General features: G+C 49.2%; 1 long non-coding RNA gene across 1 annotated transcript; it reads right to left on the bottom strand.

Annotated features, from left to right (window-relative positions):
• Positions 1-23,826: 23,826 nt before the first annotated feature.
• LOC137154563 (uncharacterized) lies at positions 23,827-25,935 on the bottom strand. The gene is made up of 2 exons (XR_010920238.1): positions 25,795-25,935; positions 23,827-24,150 (listed from the first exon to the last, which is right to left on the bottom strand). It is a non-coding gene; the product is annotated as an uncharacterized lncRNA (long non-coding RNA).
• Positions 25,936-27,814: the final 1,879 nt, after the last annotated feature.

The following is a 27,814-nucleotide window of genomic DNA, read 5'->3' as shown; positions in this document are numbered from 1 at the left end:
GTGTAAACACATCCTTGGTAGCGCTCTTGCGCAAATCCCAGTGGCTTGGGCTTGGTGCAAGATGAGGGCGTAGTAGTATTTAGCCCTATAATATCATCCACAGTCATTGATATAAACCTTGGGAAGCCTGAGATGATGGAGAACAACTGGAAAACCTCGGAGGGAATTTGGGAAGATGAGCAGAGAGAGAGAGAGAGAAATAGGCAGGTTGGGTTTACTAATGAATGAAGCACTGGTAAATGTGTCATCACAGCAACTGACCAGGGGCTTGGTATTCGTCAGGCCCACCAATGAAAGGAGGCCAGGACTTCTGAGATGCGATCCCTGGAGCTGGAAGAGTCAGTCTTGACACCAAGCCAGCTGCTGTTTGTATGCCGGAGGCATGCAGCTGAAGCTCAGAGACTATTGTTTATAGCTATTTAAAACCAATATTTAAAAAGAAAACTGGTTTTTCCCCTCCCACCCAGATCACCACAGCCTACTTATTCTTCTGTTGTAATATGCAGTCTAGGCCAGATGTATTTCATTAACCATAAACTCTTATTACAATAGCACCTAGACACTCCAGCCAAGATCAGGGCCCCGTTGCACTTGGCACCGTACATACGCCTGGCAAGAAAATCCCTGTGCTAATGAGTTGCTGATCTACGTAGACAGGGGAAATATTATTGTCCCATTTTACAGATGGGAACAGAGGTCTAGAGATGGAGCAATTTGCATGAGGTTACACAGGACTGTGGTAGAACCAGGAACTGAACCCAGCTTTCCTGATCACTCAGCTAGCGCTTCAGCCACAAGACCATCCTTCCTCCCTTCTGTAATGGAGCTCCATAGAATGAGTAAAATCCCCACAACTGTCTGCTTGTGCCTCTCAGCCACGACCAACCGGGGCCACCTATTTGTTTCTCTCCATGCCTGGGCTCTCTCCTTGGTATCTAAGTACATTCTCCTGGGTTGAAGTGAGATGGTAAGAGCGGGCTGGCTGAGAATATGTCATGCTAGAATATCATGCTATCCCACCTGGTGTGAATAGCCTCTTCTTTTTTATCTGATATTACACCAAATCCCCGGCTGCCTTTCTATTCCATTGCTTTGCTAATGTCATGGCAGAAACACCTCTCACCTCTCATCATCTCCGACAATGAGGAGAGGAAATGGAAAAAGATTATTTAGTATCATTCTTTCCTTGTGCTAGATGCGCCATGTATGAAATGCTTTCAAATAAGGGGGATGAATCACAGAACCACAGAAATTAGAGACGGAAAAGGCCTGTTGGGTCAGCTAGTCCATTTCTCTGCCAACGCAGGACAGCTTGCAAGTACAGCATATTCTCCAGGACTCTGTTCAGTCAAACCACTTTAACAAAAAGGCGTCAAGCTAAGTCCTGTATGGGACAATTATATTCAGGAAGGGCTTTATTATGTCATCATTCCTCACCGTGGTGAGAAGTTACTTATTGGAGTAGTCCTTCTGACTTCATTGCAACTATTCATGTGAGCAAGTGGTCAGCAATGTGCATAAAGATTGCACTCTCAGGCCCGAGGGGACATCATTGTTAGCAAGTGATTCTTGAAAGGCAGCTGTTGGGTTAAATGCTGCCCTTGATGTCAGTTGACTGAAGTCAGAGGAGGGTTTCTTGATTGCACCAGAACCATTGGACTTAATTTCAGCTCATTCCCCCCAGTTATAAACACCCCTTCAGCCCACTCTGAACAGTTCCTTTCTTGCCATCGAGTTTATGGACCTGCTCCAAAGTCCATGAACGACAAGAGCATCAAGCTTTGGCGCTGGCCCTGTATCCTTTGTAACATGGGCTCTTTCGCTATAAAAGACCATTCCCTTTAAAACACATCCAAATCTGGAGGGGGATTAGAAGAAAGACCAAAAACACAAATTGCCCAACTTGCTTCCTAAAGTTAACGTCTAAATCCAGATCAAGGCACTTAAACCATCAGCCTGTTTTTCAGAGCAGCTGAGCAATTGCAGGGCCTATTGAAAGCCAGGTGTGACCGAATGACACCCCTGTGTTCACACCTGCACACTATTGTGGTAATGTTTGTACAAAGCGTGTCTTGTGAGGTAGCATTTCAAACTTATGATCTGCTGATCAGTAATATCATGGCAAAATGCACGTAGCAGCCTTGTAGGGGAAGTTATAAACAAGCTGAAATCATGACTAAAAACGTTTTCCGGGTAAATCTGGGGAATGGCCCAATCGGTTCCTCAGAGACAGCAGCAAGACGTTGTAAAGGGCACCCCAGGTTAGAGGGCAGGGGCGACACAGCTACTCATTGCACTGGGTTGTGCCCGGTATGTCCTACCAGGAGTCAGCACGTGGGTTTAGAAGCTAGGGTTGCCACCTTTCTAACTGATGGTAACTGGAACCCGAGGTCCTGTCCCCTGCCCCAGCTCTTCCCCCAAGGCCCCACCCATGCCCCCACCCTATTCTCTTGAGGCTCCACCCCCTCTCTGTCTCTTCCCTTGAGTCCCTGCCCCAATCCAAATCTTCCCCCAGACCCCCACCCCTCTCACTCACTCCTCTTCCCCGTCCCTCCATGGCTCGCTGGATCATCTCAAGGAGCAAGGGCTGGTGCAGGTTAATGACCCGGTGCCTCCCTGCAGTAACCAGGCTTTCGATTTGGGTACCATTTAGGATTTCCAGGTCCTGAAAACTGGCCCTCTGGCAACTCTAAATGGCACCCGGACACACAAGCCAAAAACCAGACTGTGTGGGTAAAAACAGGATGGTACCGGCACTCTGATCCCAATGCAGCAAAGCGTGTGCTTCAGGCACGTGACTGATCCCACTGAATTCAATGGGGCTACTCACCCGCTTACAGGACAGTACATGCCTAAGTGCTGAGCTGGCTCAGAGCCGGAAAGCTCAGCGTCTGGCAGGATCAAACTCTTCATGGACAAACAACCGACTTTGAAAACGTTGGTTTCAGTGCATCGTTGTTATATGGTGGTTCCGTGGGTAAGACACTGTAATGCGTCATCTCCCAGGCGAACTGGCCCCAGTCACTTCTCCTCACTATGCCTGGATCCCCTCCCAGCCTTTCTCCAGCTTGTTTATTCAGACTGCAGGTTCTTTGGGGCAAAGACTGGCTCTCGCTACGTGTTTGCACAGCCCCTCGCATGGTCTCATTTGGGCTCCTAGGCAAATACTAAATAATTGCTTATAACTAAATTATGAATTAAACATTCAGAGCCAGAGCCTCAGGCGATGTAAGCCTTTCACTGAACTCAACGGAGGTACGTCGGTTTCCATCAGCTCAACACCTGGACCCCGACAATCTGAAAAAAAAAATACCCTGAACTAGTTCACCCACAAAATAGTAGGTTCCTTCGAAAACTGCCTCTAGGGCCTTTTGTTCTGTATGGAAAATTTAATTGCATATTCCAAAGTAAAGTCATTTTGAAGGATCTGGGGAGGGGTATGAGAACAAGGGCAAACCAGCAGTTCTTGTCCCATGGAAAATTCCTCCTCTCACCTCCACTCAACCATCAGAGCGTTAGTGAAAAGGATGAAGAAGAAAGTGGGTGTGCGTGTGGCGGTGGGGTAGGGGGAGGAGAGAGAAAAAGTCTATTGAAGAGAAGACACATACAGTTCAGTCAATGCTCAAAGGAACCTGCAGTTTGAAAGTTCACAGCTGAATCCAGAGTCGCAGCCATGTTAACTTTTTCCCAGCCAGTTTCTGTGAATGCTCTATTTTTGTTTGTTTGTCATACGTCAGGAACTAGAGAAAGTTGATTAAGGTGGGAGGCAGCCAAGACTGGCATTTCTAATTAACAGGCAGGCAGGGAGAATTTCTCTTTCTGTTCCTCTCTCCCAGACCCAACATTGCGGGTGATTAAGTATCACTGCTGAAGCTCAGCTAGAAATGGCGGATCAACCCCCCCCCCTCCGAACAACCTCCCCCCTACAACAAAAACCAACCACACTGGAGGGGGGCCACTTTAAAGAGACGGCATCACAAAGTTCCCACCCCTACCTGTAAACCTCTCACCTGCCTGCTTAAATCAGAGGGTGTAGATATAATCCAAGGCCCAACCCAACCCAACCCAACCCAACCCAACCCATTCCTCTTGAAGTCGATGGCAAAACTCCCATGGACTTTGATGGAAGCAGGACGGGCCCCCTTTGAATTTAGCCCATCTGTATGATGGCGATTTTACCTTGCTTTTGTGCTATGGAGCGGTGTCAGAGAAGGGAGGGGGCATATGTGGGTTTAGCGAGAGACGGGGAGGATTGGGGGAAAGAGAGAGAGAGAAGAGCAAACACAGGTCCATTAATCTGCAGTTAGTCTGCCTTTTCTGTTAGGAAGATGAACTTGATGAGTTAATTAAGCCACAGCCTGTAAAACCAGTTTATTTGCATAGCAAACTCCTGGGCCAGTGTGCTGTGAGCAAGCGTGTACGTGCAGACAATTCCAGGGAAATTACAGCCTCATTAATATGCTAATCTGGTTGCAGGCCTGGAACGGAGTTTTGGGCTTGTGGTGCTTGGGGGTGGTGGGTGTTTGGTTGCCTAGCAACTCTTCTCTCCAGGTAACCCTTCTCTGGCTTGCCCTTGATATCCCCAAAGGATTGCGACGGGGAAAAGAGGTACGCAGGCAGCGCAGCGTTCTGGTGTCACAGTACAGTGAGCAAAGTGAAAGGCAAACACACGGAGGCCAGGGCACACGAACGCGCGTGCACACACGTGGAGCTTTTCTGTTTGCACTAGTGTGCATTGGACACATGCATTTTGTATATGTCGGTATATACCGTACCTGCCTCTTTCTCATAAGCAGATATAATCAGTATACACAAAACAACCCTCCTCCCCCCCAAGGTGAGCCAAGTCTTCATCATGCCTATATACAAAATGCCACTTTGCATGTGCCGATTACATCCGCAAGCCCCGACGAGGCAAATTGTGTGCACATAGGGGGTAAATTCCCAGAGTCAGACACGCCGCCCGCCCCTCAGCTGGTAAATCTGTGGGAGGGACCCCTGTGCTATGTCTGCCCGTAGCTGCAAACACCCAGTTCTCTTTGTCAGCCGCTCATCCTGAACAGGCAAGACTCCCAAGGGTCTCCATCCTACTTCCCTATTTATCCAGTTGCATCATATTTTAGAGTTGCTGCCTCTGCAGTTAGCCGGTTTCACCATCCTCGCTCCTCCCCGGGGGGGTGGGGTGTAATTGTCCTTTCCCTCAACCCCCGCCGTCTCCCCTTCATTCCTGCACACACACACTTCTCGGCCCAGCTCTGCCACCCTGTTTGGATCACGCTGCACAACCCTGAAGGCCAGCCTGTCTTCTGTCCTTCCCACAGGCCTCCTGCAACCCAGTCATATCCACAGAGGATATGAACAGCTCTGGCTCCTTCCCATCTTATGCGACGGCCACCCTATTGGGACTTGAACCTGAGGGCCACCAAAGATAAGAGACAGCTTCAGTTAAACGGCCAGGCTTCCTACGAATGGACTCTAACAGATTCATACCTTGTGCTGATCACTTCAGGCACAAAGAGGGATCTGTAACACTCACTCAGCAGTGGGTTACACTAGCACTTTACCAGATCAGTCCAGCTCCTACCTGTTTGTGCCCTAACGATGCATGCCCATGGATGGTCTCCATGACCTAGAACTAGGGGGAAACACGACAAGTCGCTCACGCACAACACCTTCCTTTCTCAAAAGGTCATCTTTGCTTTCCTGAGCATTAGGTCCTGCTCTCCCTCCCTCCGAACAGGGGACGCTCCTCAGTTGGACTCCAGCTGCCCAGCTCATGCAGCTCCGGGTCCCCAGGTCATTCACACCTTTCTTGGAACCCCTGATTTGATGGCAAAGTTGTGTGCCAGCAGATAGAGACTTTTACTCAGGAGCCATCGTCAGGGCCTCCAGAATAAGGTGAGGTACATGCTATGAGGTTCAGAGAATAGACACAGAACAATTCGCTAAAAACAAACACGACGTTATTGCTTAGAATTCAGAATGATAACCCACCAGGATCCAAAACCAGAGAAAACAGGCTGCTCCCCAAGGCAGACGGGCAAAACTCACCACCTTCCCCCCCTTTGGCTTTAACATGGCTCTTTCCAGACTGACTAGAGTCCCCTAGCCTGCAAGCAGGACTAGGAAACGCCCCCTGCTCTTAAAGTGATAGCTTTACATTCCAATGCAGACCTCAGTACACCAGGCATGCACACTTCTATTGACTCCAGTGAAACTTTTTTAAAAGCTTGGCCTTTTTGCACTCAGTTTTCAGGCACAAATAATTGCATCTGCCATTTTTCTCCTGCAACTCCTTGTGAGTGCAAACAAGGTCATTTGGAGGCCTAAACAGATGCAATCTGTTAGCTACTGTATGTCTGAATTACCCCAGTTGCACCTATGAAAAACAGGGGACACACAAAGGCAGGATAGGTTGAGGGTCAGCTTGAAAATGAGGCTCTTTGAGTAGCGATTGAGTAAAGGTTTCAGGGTCTCTCTCTCTCTCTCTCTCTGTCTCCATAGCTAATCTCTAAACTCTTGCTAATTCTTATCATTGCCCCTCAAACAAGGATGATGATCTTGTGGTTAAGACGTTCAACGTGGACTCAGGAGATCGGAGTTCAATTCCTAGTCTTGCCACAGTCTTGCTGTATGACCTTGGGCAAGTCTCTTAATCTCTCTGTGCCTCAGCTCCCCTGCTGCAAAACGGGGATAATAACCCTGCTTTGTCTATTTAGGTTATAATCTCCTCGGGGCAGGGGACTCTCTTACCAGATGACTGTCCAGTGCCTAGCACAGTGGGTCTTATAAATGCTACTGTAGTAGAAATAAATACTAATAATAATCTCTGTTAAAATACGCTGCAAATGCCTGATTTTCTCATGTTTTAAACAAGTAACTCATGAAGTGAGTCCTCACGTCTGACATGGAATCATAGAAATGTGGGGCTGGAAGGGATCTCGAGACGTCATCATGTGCAGCCCCCTGCTCTGAGACAGGACCAAGTACACCTAGACCATCTCTGACAGGCGTTCATCCAATCTGTTCTGAAAAACCTCCAGTGATGGGGATTCCACAGCTTCCCTTGGAAGCCTAGTCCAGCGCTTATCTGCCTGCTGACAAGAATCTCAAGTCTTATCTGAAGTCAGACCAGCGAGGCCTCCTTTAAGGAAGGCAGGCTGGCCAGATCGGAGCCAAGAACCCTGACATTTCAACACTAGACGGGTATAGCTTGTGCTACAGTTACTTACACCGGCTTGCTCATAAATCGGGAACGTCCATCTCCAGCACTATCAATCCGTTAACTTTCATGAGCTCAAATATTTATTATTCATATTACCCCAAAACATGTTAAAAGGATGAAAAAGAGGAGTTAATGTGCCAGCTTTTGCATCCACCTTTTAGCTTATTACAGTGCTAAAGCAGTATTAACATTTACCGTATATGAGCTCTGCTTCTCTCGTGCCTGAGGCCATGGGCTTTTAGCCAGTGCTGAGGTTCATAGTGAACGCTGGTTAGGAAAAGCCTATTATCTCATAAAGTTGGAATTTCACTTGGGAGCTAGCCATTGGCTCTCTCACCGATCGAGATGCAATTCCATTCTCTCAACCCATTTACCTTTTCATCTCTCTCCCTCTCTTTCATTCAAATTTGTACGCACACACTCAAATGGGAAACGGAAACAGGGGGAAAAGTAGTGTTTTCCTTCCAAATACTGATGAATTAAAGAGCATCATTTTCACCGGAAGAGAATTGGCTCAGTCTGAAACCTTATACTGGTGACATCTTGGTATGATTGTAGGAATGCTGTTGTAAATATTTCATAAGCTGGGACCTGTTCCATCTGCCATTCATCCACCACAGTGAGGGAGATGCTCAACTTCTGGAGGTGTCATCATTGACAACCTGGACATACTGAGTGACCCAGCATCCTTATGTTGATTAAGGTTGTATCCTGTATAACCTGAGCATCTCATTCATCCATGATCCCTCAACTAACCAGAGTAACAGGACACGCTCTTCCAGTCACACGCTTTGCTATCTAGCTATCTTGTCCAAATCATTTAGATATCTAGGCACCACTCAACTGCCCCAGACCACATCAGGTATTCAGAGACTACCAGGAATTGACTAGGATACTCTCCCCAACTACACAAACATACAGCACAGCTGTCTATGGTATATCCTATTGTCTAAATCGAATATATTCATCCCCTAAGGAATCTTATGAGGCTGTTTGTTTCCTTTTCAGGAAGATGGCTATGTTATCCCTGGGGCCCTGTGGCAAAGATCTTTTCACCTCAGAAGTGATGCTGCCGTTCAGTCCTCTTTAGTTTGACTATTGACTTGGTTCTGCAGTGTGCGAAAACTGTTGCAAATAAGCATCGTCTGTACTCCAGTTTTACCAGGCTGGTCAGAAACAAGCTGCCCAGTTAGTTAAAATATGAAGAAGCAAGTTTCCACAGAGCCCTTTATGTCATGCAGCAAGACTGGTGGATAGATGTTGGACATTAGAAATGATCTACTTTCTGCAGCCAATGGATTTCCTATTTTGGAGAGAAAATACCCATGAATTCTGGGAAGAAATTGAAAGAAGAGTCACAAAAAGAACAGAGGGGTTGGAGGGAAGGAAAACGACAAGATCTAAAAATATAGGGCGAGGCCTTCAGCCGGTATAAATTAGGGTGGCTTGATCAAAGTGCATGGAGCTATACCAGCCGAGGATCTGGCCCCAATGCATTAGTTAAGAGTTGACTACAGGGGGCATGGCAACCACCTAGCAAACATTGGTAGGTGTAACCCCAGAGGAGGGAGAGGAATTTGTTTGGGGCAGTTGATGGAATAATGACTGAGCTAAACTGAGCAAAGGGAAAGTTTACACAATTTTTTGGGGGGAGGTGGGGGGCAGAGGGAAAGGCTTTCTCCACAGGTGGTCCTAGATTGTGGCACTCCAATCTTCCCACTGCTGGAAAGCCTGCACGACTCACCTGTGTGTAAGCCTTCCCTTAAAAGACTTATGGCGTCACCAGGATGTCTCCATGGATGACCACCTGGATCTGATACCTCCTTACTGTGCCACCACTCACACTAAATAATCTCTCACTTCTAGACTACTCCCGACAGCTTCAACGAGACTACTCCTGTGAGCCAATGCATGTGGCAGGCTCACAGCCTAGCCTGCTATTAACATCAGGACAACCTTTGTAGCAGTGAGATGTACTGGGAGGTGGTATATTGTCCCAAAGGAAGTGGTGGAAGCATCATTGCTTAAGACATACTGGAGAAAACACTGCATGAAACCCACTGTAGGGAACGGACCTTTTCCAGCAGGGACATGGACTAGATCCCATCTTTGATTCCAGTGATTCTGCAACTTGTTTTGAGAAGGAAAACATCTGAATCGTGGTGCTTTTACAATTTCACCCCTTACCAAAGACAACATGGCAACGTCAGCAGCTCATGGGCGGCGCTGGGGAAACGGCTGCAGAGGGAGGGAAAAGTTATCCTTTAAGAAATCATAAATATTTCATCGTTCTTCTTTTGTCCTCTGACTTGTCAGCAGCGAGATGGAGGTATTGATGGTACACCAGGGTGATTGACAGAATTAGGTAATGACGAATGGATTGCTGTAGGGTTTTTTTTAGTCTGGCAGCTGTTTCACAGCATGACTAGAGGCGGAGGCCATGGAGAGGGAGACGGTTATCCAGCTTCTCAGATAGCAAGGTGACGAGACCTGTATTTATAGAGGGAGGGAGTGAGGGGCAGTGTTGTATAGTGGGTAGCATGGTAGCGTCAGCACTAGCCCACCTGGGCTCTGTTCCTGGCTCTGTTCCTGGCTCTGTGTGACCTGAGGCAAGTCATTTCCCCTCCCACGGATCACACTGTACAACGCTGCCCCTCGCTCCCTCCCTCTACAGATACAGGTCTCATCACCTTACTATCTAAGCAGCTGGATAATCAGGCACAGCAGGGAAAGCTTCTGCCCTACGCTGTCCCTGAAAACAGGCCTAAACCTGACCAGGAAAAGCCACGTCTAGGAAGAGAGGGGACTTCAATGCTCATGGCCTAGTCAATTCTACCAACAAGGAGGCCAGTCAGTGGCGTTGGCTTTGTGATGTGGAGGGCTCTCTGTCAGGAACTGGTCTGAGAGTGCTGGCTTCATTTCACCTAGGCCATCAGATGGCAACGACTTCCAGTCATGATCAAGCAGGTCTTGATTTGGCCTGGTGACCCAGAGGTGAAAGTCTCTATCTCCCATTCACCAACCCCCTGAAGCTCCATTGTGAGTATATTTTAAAGATTTGCATACCCTCTGGCCCGATAGCTTTATTTATTAGTTTGTATCCAATGGGTGGAATTCACCCTGGTGAACTAGGTCAATGTAAGGGCCTATGCAATGCTTAAGCCCTCCAAAGAGGACTTAAAGCAACATATATATGTGCTGTCTTCTCTGCACAAGATGAATTTCACCTTCCGTGAAAAGAAATTGTCTCTCACCTCCTTCTGCCCCCAGTCCTTCCTCCGGGTCATTTGGTGCCTCTTTGGATGTTGAATTTTGACTGCCAAGAGAGTACCTGGCTAAGGGGATAGGGCAAACGTCTTATTTAAAAGATATAAGCCACCACCACTACCTTTTCTGAAGCTTGGATTGCGGGGTAGGTGGTAAATTCCTTCAGAGATCTTCACCCAATTCAAGAGTGGTGTGTCTCTAGCCTTGCCCAAGAGAACACAATGCTTGTCACAGAGGAAGGAACTGAAGCCCCATCACCTAAGTGGCAGGCCAGTTTCTTAAACATAAGGCCATCCTTCCTCTAACAGAGGACCCTTTGTAGCTGCTTCCTTTCATGCAGCAATGATGACTCCCCAATGGCCATCGGCATCCACCCCCTTCCTCCCTGACACAGGTATATAGACTGCTGGCAGTGGTCTAGGGTTGGATCCTGGGGTATGTGACATAACAGGAGTCGGAGCTGAAGGCCAGAAACAACCACCAGATCATCTAGTCTGACTTCCTGCCTATCACAGGCCACTAAACCCCACCCAGTTACCTCTGCCTGGAGCCCAGCTTAGACTCAAGCACAGCATTACACCTCTCATGACCACATGAGGTTTCCCTTAATAAAAATGCATGCTGGGGCTAGAGGATGGTCCAGGGACCCCCTTATAAAGCAGATTTTGATATTTCCTGAGGATTCAATGCCTTTGTATAGGAGGCAGGATTCCCCTGGAGAAAGAGCAATATTATCTGCAAGGCAAACAGACTGAGACCGCAGGGCATTTTGTGGATAATGGTCACATTTCCCAACTAGTTGGCTGTAAAACCCCCAACTTGCCCCTTAAATCCATTCACATAGGGGAGGGGACTTCACAACAGCCATAGAAAGGAGGATTCACAATTGCCCTCCCGGTCTGTGCAGCTATTTCAAGACTCAGCCAATCTCTCCCCACTCCTCTCCGCTTAAGCTACAGGAAGAGACCAGCTTGAAAAAGCCATCCTAGCTTTGGCAAGGACCTCTCCCACCATTGCCAAGACTCGAACCCCGAGTCCAAGGCTGCTTGGCGCTGAGGCTCAGCGGCGCTCCTCACTCTTGGACGAATCCTGGCGTTTGCAAAGTTATTATACCTCATTATGAATTGGATTTTAATCTGCTGTAAATAGTCCTACCATTATAGTGTCATCAGAAGCAATTAGCTCCCCCCGCCCTCCTCCCGCTTGCTTCTATGCATGAGGGGCAGGGTTTAATATCACTGAACTGCGAGGGCTTGCTGTGACTTCTGCATGCACATGTGAAATCAGAGGTTTCGCTATCGAGTTAACCCATTCAGTGCTGGTAAAATTCACCCCCATTCTAAGACTTCCCAGGTCAGTGTCTCTAGGAGGCCGCCAAAGCAATGTGAATATCTTTCGGCTGCTGGGTTTCCTTTCGATTCAGGGATCTGTTTGGCCATGCACTGCAGCGGTGCTGGCAGTCTTCCTCCTTAGGGTGGGCACAGTTCAAGCAGCTGATAAATGGTGGTTTCCCCTGTATTGCCTTTAACCTGGTCACAAAGGGGATTAGCGTCTGCAGGGGCGATCCAGGGGCCGGTCCCTTGCTTGATGCTCAAGGCCCCGGAGCCATTATTTCCAATCTCAGCGAAGCTTTCCTCCTTTGTGTCCTGGAGGAAATTCATGTCTGGAGCTGGAGTGCATCACGGGGTTATAAATGAATCCTGCCCAGTCTTGCTGACTGCGTCAGCTGAAGCTAGGGATGGGGTATGTCAAGAATGTCCCCATTGTGTAATGCTGCATTATTAATAGCAACCTACACTGATGGGGTTTTAATGCCCACCAAGCAGCTGAGAAAATAGAATTATTTCCCCCCTCTCCAAACCATTGCTGCAGAAAGCCCAGGTGACTCTTTCCCATCTTTTCTTTGTATTAGGGTAGAGACTAGAGGCCCATTGTGTTCGGTGCTGCACACACACACACACACACACACACACGTGCACGCACACTGACACACAGCTCCTGCCTCTGGAGCTTGTAATATATATAGACTAAGGGTAGATCTATGCTTTGAACTGGGGAGGGGGGGTGATTCCTGGCTCAAGGAGACATGTCTGTGTTAGCTCTGAGCGAGCCAGTGTTGTAAAATGAGAGTGTAGCTGCCCGGTGCTAGCTGCCCCCCTACAATCCTGTCTGAGACATCAGGGATGTGCTAAGGGCAGCCAGCTCCTCCTGTTGCTTGTGCCGCCATGGCTCTGTGGCTATTGTTTGTGGAGCTTGCCAGGATACGTCTCCTCAAGCTGGAATGTACACCTCTAACTCGACGTGGAGATACACCCTCAGAGTGGGAGGGGGAATGGCTCATCCAAGAACACGCAGTAGCGCCGACAGGGGACCCAGATTTGCCAATTCCCAAGCTAGCCTACACAACTAACCCCCCTGCCTTGGTGCTTACTTTCTTTCTACAAAAGTGAATTTTAATGCCAGTGACTGGACCCTGAACATCTCTGCTCACACCCACAATGGCCGGAACGTGACCGTGTGTAGCCACATTGCTCAGTGCACTATGGGAAGGTGCTCAGATACAGTGGTGGTGCGCATCATAGAAGAACCTATATAGAACAGACTGCAAGATTCTCTCTGTACCAGCACTGCCAGTGTTTCTCCTGGAGGTGAAAGGAGAGTTCAGTGTCTATGTCATTTCCTTCCTGGAACTCACTAGATGCAAATTACTGACAATGGAGGCAGCAACTTTTCTTTCCTTTTTGGGTCATGCAATCTCTACCCAGGTGAACAGCATTGAAATCAACTTGCAAAGGCTCAGGTCCCAATACCTTCCCTGGCGTTCTTCTTTTAATTACCCGAAACTTCTCCAAGGCAATTGTGCTTTCACCCTGCCCGCAGGTTTACTGGTGACTAATGCTTGGAGGTCATTGAAAAGTAGCCAAATCCTGCAACGAAGCCTCAGGGCTCATCGACACTTACAGCTGCACCATTGTAGTGCTTAGAGAAGACATTACCTACCCTGATGGGAGAGCTTCTCCCATTGGCGTAGGTAATTCACTTCCCTGAGAGGCGGTAGCTATGTCGACACAAGAAGTACTCCATCAACATAGCGCCGTCTGCATCGGGTGGGGGGAGGGGAGGGTGTTAGATTGGTATAAATATATCACCCAGAAGTGTTGAAAAATCCACCCACCTAAGCAACGTAATTTTATCAACGTAAATTGGTAGTATAGACCAAGCTTTAGTCCTTGGCTGTGTCCACTTGCATCCAGGGCTCTGATAACCCAAGAGGTCACCAGAGGCCATAACATTTGTGCACCAGTTCCATATTCTTAACCCTTTGATTCCCAATGCACACACGACACACTCTGCGTCCAGAACAATCCAGAGACCAAGAGGTTGCAGGGAATCTCACCCTTTCTTTACATAGAGGCTCCTCTCCTGAGTCCCTACCCTGCCTGGCCTACATCTCCACTGGTGCGTCTTCAAACTCCACCCACCCGGTGCAGTCCATTGCTCTTCCAACAGGCATGGTCTTTAGCTTGCAGCACCTCCCCATGGCCAGCTGGTGCAACTGCACCTGTCAAGGGTGTGTGATCTAGCAAGGGGCACCTCCCACCCACACCCCCCTATTACATTGTTTGCCTGCTAAGACTGAGCGCAGCCAAAGTCACTTTGCTCAGAGCTTGTGGGCCCTTACTGGTTAGGTTCTGACTGACAAAGACACAAATGCTGAAAGGCTCTATGGCGGCTGTGTAAAGAAATGGGTTCACACGCAAGCGTCTGACAGCACATGTGTTTAAGTGACAACTGACATGCATTCAGAGGCCTCCTTCTATTCTTTGGTGGACAGTTGTCCACATAACTTAAACGATGGACAGGCAAGGCCGAGGGCTGGGACAGACGGCTGGGAGCAAAACCGGACTGAGGGGCATCAGCAGAGCTGCCTGTGTGACGCCTAGGGCTGGGGAAGATGCAGGTCAGCACTGCTGCTTATTGAAGAGGGCGGGGTGGGACGCGTGTATCATAGCTGCCTGTGCAATGGCGTGTGTTTGGCAGGCTAGGCTTGAATTATACGTCGGCGGCGCTAGCTGGTGGCATAGTTTTGTGCAGTGATCCCAACCTGTCCCTATAATAACAACGATGATACTCAGCTCTTTATACAGCACTGTATAAAGTACTGTATAAAGGGAGGCCAGGATCATTTCCTACATTTTACAGATGGGGAAACTGAGGCATGGAGGTGGGACGTGACTTGCTCAGAGTCACTCAGGAGGCTAGTGGCAGAACTGGGAATAGAAGCCAGGTTTCCCGAGTGCCAGGCAACACTGCCTCCCTAATGGATTTGGGAATCGCCAGTAGAGAGGACTCTGCTTTTGCACATGACCCAGAACAGCTTAGAGCCCAGGGCTCACTTCATTAAACCAGAGGGGAGCATCAGGCGATCTCAGCGTAACTGAAGAGGGGATGGGAAGGGAGGGCTCAGAACTCAAGTCCTGACCTCCTTGGACATAGCGGCTGGGACAGCCCCTGGGGGAAGGAGAGAGACAGGGCCTCACTAGCAGCATGCCCGTGGCAGACGGAGTGCGAGCTGCGTCCAGCCCTCTACACAAGGGTTGCTGGGCACATGAGAAGGGGCGTGCTAGAGGGAAGAGAGGTAAAGGGCCTTGGCGAAGAGCACATCCCTACTGTGGGGTCAGCAGCTCCCTGCTATGGCAAACAGACGTCCTCTCCCAATGGAGGTCATTTCAGAGCTAGAGGTGTCGAATCAATGCAGCACCAGCTCCTCCAGCAAGACGCACAGTGACGCTGGCTGCCTGATATTGCAGTGCTGCTGACAATGATATCCCAGTCCCAGCTCCGGGCCTGACTCTCCATTGCCTAGCCTCTCGTGCAGCCATTTACGCTTGTGTAGTAGGAGTGTAAACACCTCGTTCCGATTTGGTGGCATTTTGCCTCCACTTTGCACAAGCGTGAATGGCAGCAGGAGTCTGTGGAGGGTCTCCTAGAAATGGAGACCCCACCTTCCTCGACCCACACAGAAAAGAGAGCATTGCCTAGTATTGCAACAGGACTGAGAGTCAGGATTCTATTCCTGACCGTCGCTGGTTGGCTAGTGACACTGGCAAAGTCACGGCCATGCTCCATGCCTCAGTTTCCCCCTTTGCAAAGTGTGGGTGACATGCTTCGGAGGAGGGGGCGTGAGGTTTGATCCATCAGCCCGTGTAAAGAGCGAGGCAATTCTTGGGTTAAAGGGTCTATAGAAAAACGGGGCTCACAAAGCTGCCTAGAGCTGAATTCCCAAAGCTCATTAATTTTACGAGGGACCTGGGTATCCAAATCCTTCAGGCAGCTTTGCAAAAATCTCAGCCAGAATGCATCATCATCACCACAGGGAGTGCCAACATCCACAGGGAGCCAGAACCCTGGGGGTAGCGTAGAGTGCACACAGCCAGGCAGACATGCAACAGAATATCTGGGCCTGATCCTCCTCTCATTTACACTAGCTTTGTTCCATTGGCTTCAATGGAGTCACTCCTGGTTTACATTGGATTCAGGCCCTGGGCTGAGAGTGGGGGCTCCTGGACCCCAGAGTTTGGCTGTCTGGGGTGGAGAGCTCAACACCAAAGAGTATTGGGCAGGGATACCATGAGACCTAGGATGTGTGGGTGGAATAGAAAACGAAAGCTCATGTCAGCCTCTTTTAAAGCCAGAGCCAAATTAGTTCCAGGCCTTTGTGAATGAGACAAATTGTAGCAGGGAGACCACATATTTCCTGCATCAGGCTAGGAGGAAGGGTGGGGGCTCGGAAGAAGAAAGGGCTTTAAAAAAAAAGGGAGCAGCTTTGTAATTACAGAGTAAGAGGCAGTGATAAAATGATAATGGGAGAGTTTTGACCTGGGTTAACCAGTTCTGCAGAGCTGTGAAATAAATTTAGCAAGAGAGAGGGGGCAAGGGGCTTCCAGCCTGGGTTACAGCTGAAATGCTGGTTTCACAAACAAGATGTAAATTGGATGCAAACATCTAATTAACCTTCTTGCTTATTTTCATTCAGGAAGGAGACAGATCCCAGCCAGAGCCCATACCATTTCAGTGTCTCACTTCACTCAAAGGATGGAAGGTGCTGGGTTTTAAATACATTTTTTCCCTTCTTCATATCCTCTCTTCCTCTGCCTGTCTAACTATGCATTTATACTGCACGTAATGCTGTGGCATCTGTGCTCTTCTCTTCAATCCATCCATCCATCCATCCTATCTCTCCAGCCAGCTTTCACCTCTGGAGGTTCAGGGAGCATTTCTCTTAGATCGCCTTGGAAAACCAGGACGCTAAAGGAAGGGGAATCCTTCTTTTTAAAACTCCTTCTCTCTCTCCCCACTTTATCCGTGGGAGTTCCCGTGTAGCATTTAGCTAGGCTGCACCTGTGTCATGGAACAGGGAAGAGCATTGAGGTTTCTCTACAACTTCCTCGTTTTTAGTTTTAGCGGAGAGTTATTAGACTGAATTTCAGGAGTGAGGGAGGCAATGCAAATTTTCATGACAAGTTTCCCCACCTGGCCAGATCCTCAGCTGATGTGAATGGGTGGCACGCCAATGAAGTTAGTGTTACACCAGTTGAGAACCTGGCCCATTATCTATGAGAAAAGAGCATGCCTGGAAAATGACTCTTATTTTCCTCCCCAGGCTAAAAGCTGCTGTTATTATACCACAAGGCTATTTATCAGCTGGAGGTGTAGTGTTCCACATGGATTTTGGAGGTGACCCCCCCACTCAGGCTGTGTCCCCCCCCCCACCGCCTTCCCCTCACCCAACCTCTTGTCTTTTTCACCCCACCTCCCCTAGGGGCATTCAGCCAGTGAAAATGGTCCCCGGGCAGCAATGATGAAGATGGATGCGTGATTGATTCTCTCGCTTCTGCCTCCCCCACCCCTCCCCGCTTTCCATGCCCTTCTGGCAGCAAATTAAAAGGCTATTTGTTAAAGGGTGAAAGCCCTCAGGTGCGGCCCCCGGCTGGACAATTTGTCTCCATGAAAAGGATGCGATTATGAGAGAGGCTGGCTGCAGGAAGAAGGTTGGGGGGGTTTGCCAGGACAGAGAGGAGAGAGAGAGAAGGCTGCCACAGGAGACAATGGGGTTGGCTCGGGGAGGGGGCCAGCAAGCCTGTGATTGCAGAGGCTTGCCATCTCTCTTGGATGGTCTGTCGTTTTGGAAGCGGGGGGAAAGGGGGGGGTGCATTGTACAGGCGGGGGAGGGGGCGGTGAGGGAGAGCCATGTGTTCAGACGAATGGAGCCAATTCTCTTTTGATGAGGCCTGCCATGGAGCAGAAGCGTGTCCTGCCAATCCCTGCCTCTCCCCGGCGGCAATTCTGCGAACACCCCTCGTAAAAGAGCGAGCTCTCCGTGCAGCCGGGCTGCAGGGGGTGGGTGGGCGGGTGAGGGGGAAAGCAGTCTCTTCGTGCCCCTCCCTGCACCCCCCCCTTCCCTGGGGTTCATTCGAGGAGAACACAAAGGGCTGGGGAACATTCGAACGAATGAGGCCTTTCTCTAGGATCCATTTCCCGGAGGAGCTCAGGGCTCCAGGTCATTATTTCCATTCCCAGGTGGCGGCACATTCATGTGCCAAGCCAGCATCTCCTGGGCTCTCACCCTCCCACCCCCGTCCCCTCTGCGCCATGGACACTGCCCCCCCAATCTCCACTGCCCCCTCTTCACTCAGTGCCCCCCCTTGTGCCGTGCTGCGGCCTGCCGCTCTGTGCAGAGCCCTCCTCTCTCTGGGTCCGTCAGGCCTTCGGCACGTTACCCTGGTCCCACAGCCTGAGTTTGTCTGCAGGCCTTTGCGGCTTCTCTTCTGTTCTGAGGGGCAGCATGTCTTTCCTTCCTTCCTTCCACCACACATCTATCCATCTATCTATCTATCCCTGACCCTATCGCTCCATCCATCCACCTGCGGGTTTTATCCCACCACCCACCACCATCCTATCTGGGCCCCTTCCCGGTAAAATGAATAGCAAAGTCCCTCAGGGACATTATGGAGTCTCTAGCACGTCGCCTTTCCCAGAGTTGAGAGTGTCTGGGGGAGGGTGTGTTTTCTTAGCAGGCTGGCTGGGGTCAGGGTTAGATTTGCTTGAGGTGGTGGCTTGCATGCTGGAGGCGGTCAGTGGTGCACTGGATGAGGGAAAGGGCTTTTCAAAGATGGCAGCTGTGCAGTGTTTGCTAAGGACAGTCTGATGCTGGATTGGCCCAGTCTCCTCTGGAAGATTGTTCCCTGGCTGGATCCGCTCAGAGAATGCTTTGTCTCCAGCTCTGACCTGCTTCATCCTGGATTTAGTACAGCGGTGAGGCCGTACAGCGGTGAGGCGCTTGGGGGCTGCGCCTCCTTGACAGGTATCAAATGGATTGGCGCCTTCCGCCTGTCTGACATTGGCTGTTTTCTACTGGTTTTCCTCTTCTATATTGGAAGAAACCTCAAGGGATGTTCTTGATGACCAGGCATGGAGCTCTGAGCTGGGCCAGTTCTGGGCGTCTGATGATGTGGAAGAGGCGACTCCAGCCCGAGACAAAGCCAATGGAAAATCACTGCTAAGTTACATCGCTCTGGCCCTTTAACATAGTGCCCCAGCCGGTGCAGACCAGCAAAGCTCCACTGACTTCGTGGATGTAAATCAGCATCGCTCTGCTGGAGACTTTGGCCCTCTCACAGAAGGAAACAACATCCCAGTGGGTCTCCTGCCCCTCAGCTCCACTTACTGCCCCGTGGTTGCTGCTTTCCCAAAAGAGAGCATGTGTGTCTAGGTGTGCCCTGGACCCTGCTTCTTGAAGGAGACACCCTCCCAGATTCGGGAAGGGTGCTCCACCCGAGACAGAAAACCCCACGATGAGAACGGTGGCTCCCACCAGCTCTGTTTACACTACACTTGTCCCTTAAGTCTCTCACCCTTGCTGCCGCTGGCATTTACCCATTCTTTATCCCAGTGCTTTTCCAGCTCACACAGACAGGGTTTGAGTTCCACCTGACCTGAGCTGGATTAGAAGTGCTGCCCTATTCCTGAACCTACGGGCCAGCTGGTTAGTCCCTCTTTCGGGGGGCCTTTGTCATGATTCTAGGGGCAGCTCCAGAAAGTGTGCAGGCCACTAGAAAAACTGCCCCAGCTATGACTACCTACATCCCCTCCAGAAACACAGCAAGCAATTTCATCATCACCCACACCCATGGGAATTCATAGATTGAAGTTGGCAACAGAAGACTCAGTGTTTTCCTGGCTTGAAGAGGCCACCCATGTGTTCTAGGGCTAGTGCTAGAAAGTATGGAGCAAATCCCAGATTGCTGACTCCTTTCATTTCTATTGGCTTCTGTGGGAGGTGATGAGGGAGAGAGGGAGATCAGCACCTCTGAAAGGGCTCAGCACATGGCAGGATCGAACCTTTTCATTCTACCCTGAGCCCAATGGCCTCCAACAGCTCCAGATAGAAAACCAAGGGGTAAAGGTCATTGATCTCAGTGCACAAGGGAGGTGTAAAAGGGAGCTGTTTATATGCCAAATTTACATTACTGTGGAGCATCCAGCTACCAGAAGTGTGATTTGAACTTCCCCCTGTTCTCATCTTTAGGTGATGGATGTATAAATATGCACTCACTCTCCTGTTTGCCTTTCTTATATCACGAGCAAGGGAAAAGAAAACAGGAGCTCTAAAAAGAGTACCTCCTCACCCTGCTATAAGAATAGCTATTCTGTAAGAGCTCCCTCTAGGTCTCCCTGCGGATACTCAGCCCTGCTTGGAGTAATTATTCTGAAACGAAGTCACTTTTTTTCAGGAGTGGAGCGTCCGCATGGGGTGCTACTCCTGGAGAGCTTTTTCGGCAATAGCCATGCTGCTCGATTTCCTCCTGCAGGCAAGGTGTCTATGGCCACTCCCACAGAAGGTGAGGAGGTAGTTGCGCACCACTGCAAATGGAGGCGTAACCTCTGCAAGGGGATGACAGGTGCCATGGGGTTAGGCGAGCATCCATGGATGCATCTCGTTTGCCCTGAGCAAAAACCATTTGCAGATCTCCCTTTCCATCTTTCCCCACCTGGAAGGGGACTAGTGTTTCCTTGCTAAAGCCCGGAAGCAGGTGGCAAGCCAACGCGGAGAGAATCACTCTGAACTCAGCTATGCATTTAGGGAGATTTTTTTATGTGCTTTGTAAACCAACGCTGGGAGAACTTGTTTCATTTTACTTTATTTTTGCAGTTTCAGGGCAGCCCACAGGCCTCGTTTTGGTTTTTTTCCTGTTATTTCCCTTCCTTCTCCCCCATGCCTCCTCTACGCTGCAGAGTCTCTGGTTGATGCAGTCCATTTAGCACTAAAAGAGCTGCTGCCTTTCTAAACAAGTAACATGGGACAACTAGCCATTACAGAACATGCTAGCAGGATAGCAGCCGGGAGGTTGGGTGATGTCCGGACCACCATAAATCTTAGGGTCTTGATGCTAGTTATGCAGAATATTAGTATCCCTCGCCCTTACCCTGTGGTGGCAGAATAGAGCCCTCAGTGTTTGGATGCCAAGATATTCATAATAACACTATTATCTGGGGCTCCTCATCTGATGTATCCACATGTTTTCTTACTGTATACCTAGATTGTCTGTTCTTTGGAACAGGGATTAACTCTGGGGTATATGTGTGTGTACAGTGCCTAATAGAGTAAAAATAAATATCTAGTGTTTTTCATCAACATATCTCAAAGCATTTGACCAAGGAGATCAGTATCATTGACTCCATTTTACAGATGGGGAAACTGAGGCACAGAGACAGGCCATGACTTGCCCAGGGTTACCCAGCAGGCTCATGGCAGAACTGCGAATATAACCCACATCTCCCATGTGTCACTGCAGTGCTCTACCCACTAGGAAACATTGTTTTCATAGTGGGTTTGGGTTGACCATAGAGTTGACCTGTATTTTCTGTATGACCCAGAACTGCTCAGAGCCCAGGGTTCCACTGGGAGTGCTAAGTGAAAGCAGGCCCCCCTTCAGCAGAAGAATAAGGGGCATTTGAACTCGGGTCCCAAGCTGCCAGGAACAGAGAGGCCAGGAGTGCAGCAAGGACTGCCCCCCAGGAAAGGAAAGAACAGGGGCACATCAAGTGCTTCGGAACCAGCCGCTGTCAAAGCTGCAGTTACCGTCTGACTGCCTTCCCGTTTACTGGCACCCGTAGTGTGCCGATGCACAGTGAAGTGCTCTTTGAACTCCAGTTGCCTTCCACATTTTAGAGACTTTCCAACTCTGATAGAGCTTTTAACTGCTCCATTGTGGGACTCAGGGTGTTTTTGTAATTCATTCTTACCCTTGTTACTAGGTAGTGTTCAGTGAACACTGACAAGCCCCTAACTCCCACTGAAATCTAAAGGAAGTTAGGTGCCTAAATATCTTGGAAGATCTGGGCCTCCCTGCTTAAGAGATCTCTTTATTTTGTGTCTAGCACCAGCTGGCTGTGCACGTGACAGCAAAAGCTTCTGTGAGTCAGTGGATTCTCATCAGCCCCAAGGAGTTTGGTAGATGATCACTCAGGTGACATGGTCATCTGGCTAAGCCCCATATCCCACAACTTCAAATGCCACCACAGAAAGGGGGAGTGGGGAGAAAGGAGTCCCGCAAGAATGAGGGAATACTTTACAAACGGGATGCATCAGTTTTCAGTTTATCATCATTTACACCCAGAATCTTTAGTCCCATTCTGCAATAAGTTCTCTTAGCTCTCAGGCAAGTCCAAAATTTTCTAGGGAGGCAGGTCCCACTTGAAGCCCAACTGTTCCCAAACTCAGTACCATTTTCCCCTCACAATGATCCCTTCTTCTCCTCTCTCTTTCTGGAGCTGTTCTCCCCCCGCCCCCAGCACTCCTTCAGCTTCTCAGGCATTATCTCTCATCTTGCTGGAATGAGCTGGTTCTGACTTGTATCGATCCCAGGTTCCTCCCCCTCCCAGCAGCCTCTGAGCAGACTGATTCATTGGAATCAGATGCTTGTTTTTTCTCCTCTCTCACTGTTGCAACTTCATAGTGCTCCTCCCAGTCCCTCTGTCTAGGAAGTTCAGCCTGTAAAACCACAGTTCATTTGCCATAAACCCAGTTGACCTGTTTCTAAACGAGGGACGGGGGTAAATCAACATGGCTCCATTGATTTCATTTACACCCAATGAAAATCTGACCAAAAGATCGCAATTGGAAATGTAGTTCCAATACCTGAATAGAACCTGGAGTAGATTTACAAATAACTGCAACTGATTAATCATTGTAAGGTGGGTGAAAATAAGACTAAAGTTCCAATCAAAGATGCTGCCTTCCCTCTGTGCTTTGAAACACCCAAGGATACACATGGGCACTACCGGAAATTCAATTTGAAATCCAGCAGAACGAGATTCCAGTATAGAGTTGAATGATTCAGCATTTCTGTTGCTAAAGATTTACAGTACTGATGCTCAACTTTTTACAGCCAAAGAGGCACGTGGTCATTGAAAAGAGTTGCAGAAAGCAGCAAAGAGAATGAAATAATATCTTTAGAATGTAAAATTACAGTCAACCACGCAACAATTAAGTATTAAGGTAGAAGTTTCCACTTAGCTCTGTGTTTGTGTTAGTAGCCAATAAAGGTAACACCTGTAGGTCAGTGTGTTTGCGTCTTTGTTTATGTATATTTATATCTTAATATAATACACATACATACATATATTTAACTGATATCTTTGAGGATAAGACATTTTAGACAACGGGACACATAATACTTTACTATGAGCCCCCAAGAGAAGAAATCTACATGTTGGGCTAAGAAAACCTATACACGGCATTTTCAATACCCGAATCTCCAGCAGCCAAATCCTTGATTCTTTCAGCATCTCAATCGCCACAAGCCTAACCCACAGTTCAGCCCCCAGCTGGGCTTTTAGCACCCAAACCCATGCAGGACTGCATAACCTGGGAAAGCCAAACATCTAAATCCGAACCTGAGTCTGCAGCACTGTGATTCTCCAGGGACCAAGTCGGATGTGCATTTCCAACAGCTAACATGAAGCCTTGCTTTCCAACCCCTGAAACTCACAACTATCTTCAGCGTTCCTGATCTGATGACTTTGCATCAGAAGTGTTCCTTGGGTCTTTTGAATGTAATCTCATTCTTTTACACCTACGGGATCAGAATGTACAAGGCCAAAGACAGCAACCCTATTGTTTTCAATAGGAATTTGGCTTTGTTAAAATAAAATATGTGTTTCCTTTGTTCAGCTGTAGCTAGACTTGATCCCTGACTTTTGCCACAAAATCTCTAGTGCATCCCTGCCGCCAAGGTTCTTTTGTTCCCTGTCAGCACCTCGCTCCCTGATTTAACTGAGGAGATTTGAGGGGGGATGTTCAAACAGCCCAGATTCCAAGGTCTTTGACCTGAAACATCATAGGCCTCCATCAAAGCTGAAGCCATGAACTGATCTGGCCAGTAGCCAATTTCCCAGGAAGGTTCAGAGAGCCAAGTCATCTGCACCTTACACAGAAAAAGAGGAGAGCGAGAGAGAGGCAAGTATATTCTCAACAAAAGAGAAATTCTCTTGCAAGGGAGAGAAAAAGCAAGGCAGAAAGAAAACAAAAGGGGTCCAGAGAGAGATGAACTCTGCGGCTTGGCTCCCGTCTGCAGGCGATAAGATTGATGGCCCTGTAGAGAAAAGTGGGCTGTGTGATAGATAATTTCAAATCAGCAGTAAACATTGCTCAGGACTCATTGCTTTTCTAACAAGTGTGACACCGGTGCAGAGGAGAGATGCTGTATAGATTAGGCAAGAGATACAGGAACGAGGCCTTTTCACAGAAAAATTATGAAACGGATGCATGCGTGATCAGGGAACTTTAAAGCAAAGCTTGTCAAAAGGGAGAGGAGGTGTTGCGGAGAGGGCTGAGGGAGGGTGGGGGATGCCAGTCCCTTGTCAGATCACATTTAGCGATTCGTTTCTTTCTCCCTTTCACCTCCACATTTCGATCTCCCTATTTTCTGGTAACTTGAGCACTGGAGGCCACTGTGAGATTTCCAAAGCACCTTGGTAATTTAGGAGCACAAGTCCCACTGACTTTCCCTGTACTCCGAACTCACTTAGGTGCTTTCCCAGATTCCTACTTGCTCCATGGCTCCTTTGGGACACGTAGGTGGCAGGCAAAGGGACCATGGAGTAGGTATAAGCCCTCCCCTCTGGGGACACCCCACAATGCTTGCTAGGACCGGTGAGCTTTGCCCTATGTCTGCAGGAGCACCGCTGGGGGGGCATGCCATGGGTGCGGGGTGATGCATGAGAGGGAACAGAGATGGCATGGGGAGGGTGGTCTTTCAGGGACTGTGGCAGTAGGGAGTGCAAGTTATAGCAGCCTTCAGGATGCCCTGGTCTGTGCCAGGGGCCAAAACTGCCCACACAGCCCTGGTACAGCATTCCTCCCTCCGGCTCCTGTGTCAGCCCTAGCACTGGCCCAGGGATGAACTTGCCCCTGGGAGAGATGATTTAGTGATGGGGTGGGGCCGAGTGCATGGGAGAGCTGTACAATCATCCCAAAGCAAAGACTGGCTGCAGGGCTTCTTCCCTTGAAGCGATGGAGGGAAGGGACAGCTGCTCACCCGGACCTTGCCCCATGTTACTGCACTGGTGACCATGCTACGTCCTGGAACCTGATGCTCTATCTCCACCCAGCCCACAACGCTGGGGTAGCAGGAGTAAAGGGTGAGCAAGCGAGGGGCAGTTTGTCTTCAGGGACGTGTACAGACAAACGTGGAATCCTTGGTCTGTCACCAGCACAGGCTCCTTCTCCTTCCCTTTGGCCTGCTGGCCCACCCTCGTAACTCGGAAAACCAAGCACGCAAGGAAGAAAAACAAGGGAGGGAAGGCAAGACGGAGGCAAGCACTGCTGGGTTTCTCCTTAGTCTGCTCTTCCCTAGCATGGGACAAAGGCTACGAAGATTGTAGATATGTAGATGAAGACAGCTGGATCTCAGTGTGGAGCTGAGGGAGTTCTGGGGGGTGTCATGGGGTAGATACACCCTGTCATGAGGGGTTCGAAGCAGGCAATTAAAGGGGTAGTTATGGCTCAAGTGGCGACAGCCACTAGGGTATCCCCTGTCTTCAGGGCCACGGCTTGGGAGGTGACACCCACTTCATCGGGCAGTGACCACACCCAGTCGTGGGTTCAGTGTAGGGTAGGGGGACCTAGGGCTACCCTATTCCATTGGGTCCCTACCCAGGGCTCTGAGGAACCGATACTCCTGCATTCAGGCTCTGTCTCTCCCTGCAACAGTCTCGTTCCTTGGGTCGCTTCCTACCTTCACTTCTAGCATAGGTAGTCCTCTGGCATCAGTGGTCTCTTCTCTGCCATCAACAGGGTGCCCTCAGGGGCCTCAGCATGGTCAGCCTCTGCAGCCCAGGGCTTCAGTAGCTTCCTGGCAGGAGCCTACAACATACATGTGCTCCCCTCCTCAGTCAGCCCAGACTGACCTGAACTGCTCTCTTTTATATGCTGTCTCCAGCTGGAGCATGCCCAGTAAGGTGAGGGGGCGTGGCCTATTCAGTCCACAGGTTGCAGTTAACTCTAACTGAGCTGGATGGGGGGAAGGGGAGTAGATACAACCTGTCACAGGGCGTAAGAGTTATGAAGAGAACCCTCCTTTGTGGGGTGGAAAGGACTCAGGGGGTTGGAGATATGGAGGCAGTCTGCAGTTACCTGAGCTGGGGTTTAGCCAAGTTGTTGAGTGGGACTTTCTAGAACACTCAGAATCAGCATCGCTCTGCTCCCACTGAAGTCAGCACTAAAACGCCCATCCTCTTCAACGGTAGCAGAGTTAAGCCAATGCTGAGCCCCTTTTAGAAATCTGCACCCCCTCCATGAGTGCTGAGGCCCTCTGATTGATGTTCCACCTGGAAGAAGCAAGCAGATCCCTTATGAGTCCATAATTCTCCACTGTCTGAGACCCAGTTATGTGACCAAGACCCCCAAACAAGACATGTAACAAAAGCAAAGAAGCCCAGAGAAGCAGTTCTTTCCTCTAACATCGTTGCTCTCAAACTTCAGGTCACAACCTTTGAGGCTGCCTCCAACACTTGTCTGGGGGACCTGGCTTTAAGCATGGAGGCATGTGATTGGCTTGTGATGCATGAGCCCTATTAGCTCATAACAAAATCTTAGTGCTGGTTTAACTCCATCTCCAGTGTGGTTGCTTCTTTTGAGGGAAGAGTTTTTGGGACCAGAGGAAGAGTAGCTGGGTACCAAGGTGGAATCATGGGCATTGGCCACTTGGGTAGAGGTGCCTGCTTGTATCATTGTCTGGGGCCAGTATCAGAGGTGAGGTTCAGTAAATCGTAGAGGGGGTCAAAGCCACCATAACTCACACCTTCTTTTGTCCCCTGGACACATATGCAATTCTAAACCTACTGAAACTCACATGCGCTTATTTCAGAGGAAGAATGGATTCAGTGATTTGCCTACGGTCATGCTGGAGTCTGAGAACTGAATCCTCATTCTCTGAATGCCAGCCCCGTACCTTGCCCACCAGCCCATCCTTCCTCTACCAATGGAGGCTGCTACCTAATTATCTGGGTATCCTTCACCTATCTCATAGTCACAGGCGGGGGCTTAATTAGGTAGGTAGTGGTGAAACACTCAGTTCAGCATCATCATGTTTTAATAGTGGGGAGAAAACTGTGACCCTAAATACATGAACAAATAAAACCAGAAAAAATAGAAATACATTTAAAATGGCTAAACCAGGGGTGAATTTCTAATAAAAAAAAATAATTCAAAACTTCAGAAAGTTCCCCTCTCTTCTCTCTAGTCCCCCCAGCCTCCCCTCCCCTCCTACCCAACAGGGCTTTCCATTACCGCCCAAGATTAATTACCAGCCTCACAGCCTTTGGGGCTTTCCCCATCTGATAACGCGTGAATAAGGCTGACAGAACCTGCTAAGGGTTTCACAGCTCCTCTCCTTCCCTGCCGCAGATGGACTGAATAGATTTCAAGTGGCACCTTCGCAGGCTTATTACCTCCTTTTTGTCCCCCAGCCTCCCACCTAAACCTAAGGCCGGCTGTCAGTTACCACAGCAACCAGCCTCAGCCTAACTTTCTTGCTAAAAGGGGAAAAAATTCAACCCCCCACTTCTGGACCTGGCTTAAAGAAAACCTCCCCAAAGCCCAGTTATTACCCATCTAGAATGGGACTGGGTTATTAACCCTTGGCTAAAGTTGATTTGGGCCAATGCCTTGACACAAGACACTGGCATTGTGCAGGCGACCAGAGAAATCAAAGTGTGTGTGTGTGTGTGTGGAGGAGGGTGCATTTATATCTACAA

This window comes from Emydura macquarii, unplaced genomic scaffold (assembly GCF_026122565.2).
Source record: "Emydura macquarii macquarii isolate MOO-44397 ecotype Brisbane River unplaced genomic scaffold, CSIRO-AGI_Emac_v2 contig_1254, whole genome shotgun sequence".
In the NCBI taxonomy this organism is placed as follows: Eukaryota; Metazoa; Chordata; order Testudines; family Chelidae; genus Emydura; species Emydura macquarii.
This window is presented reverse-complemented; position numbering and strand designations above follow the sequence as displayed.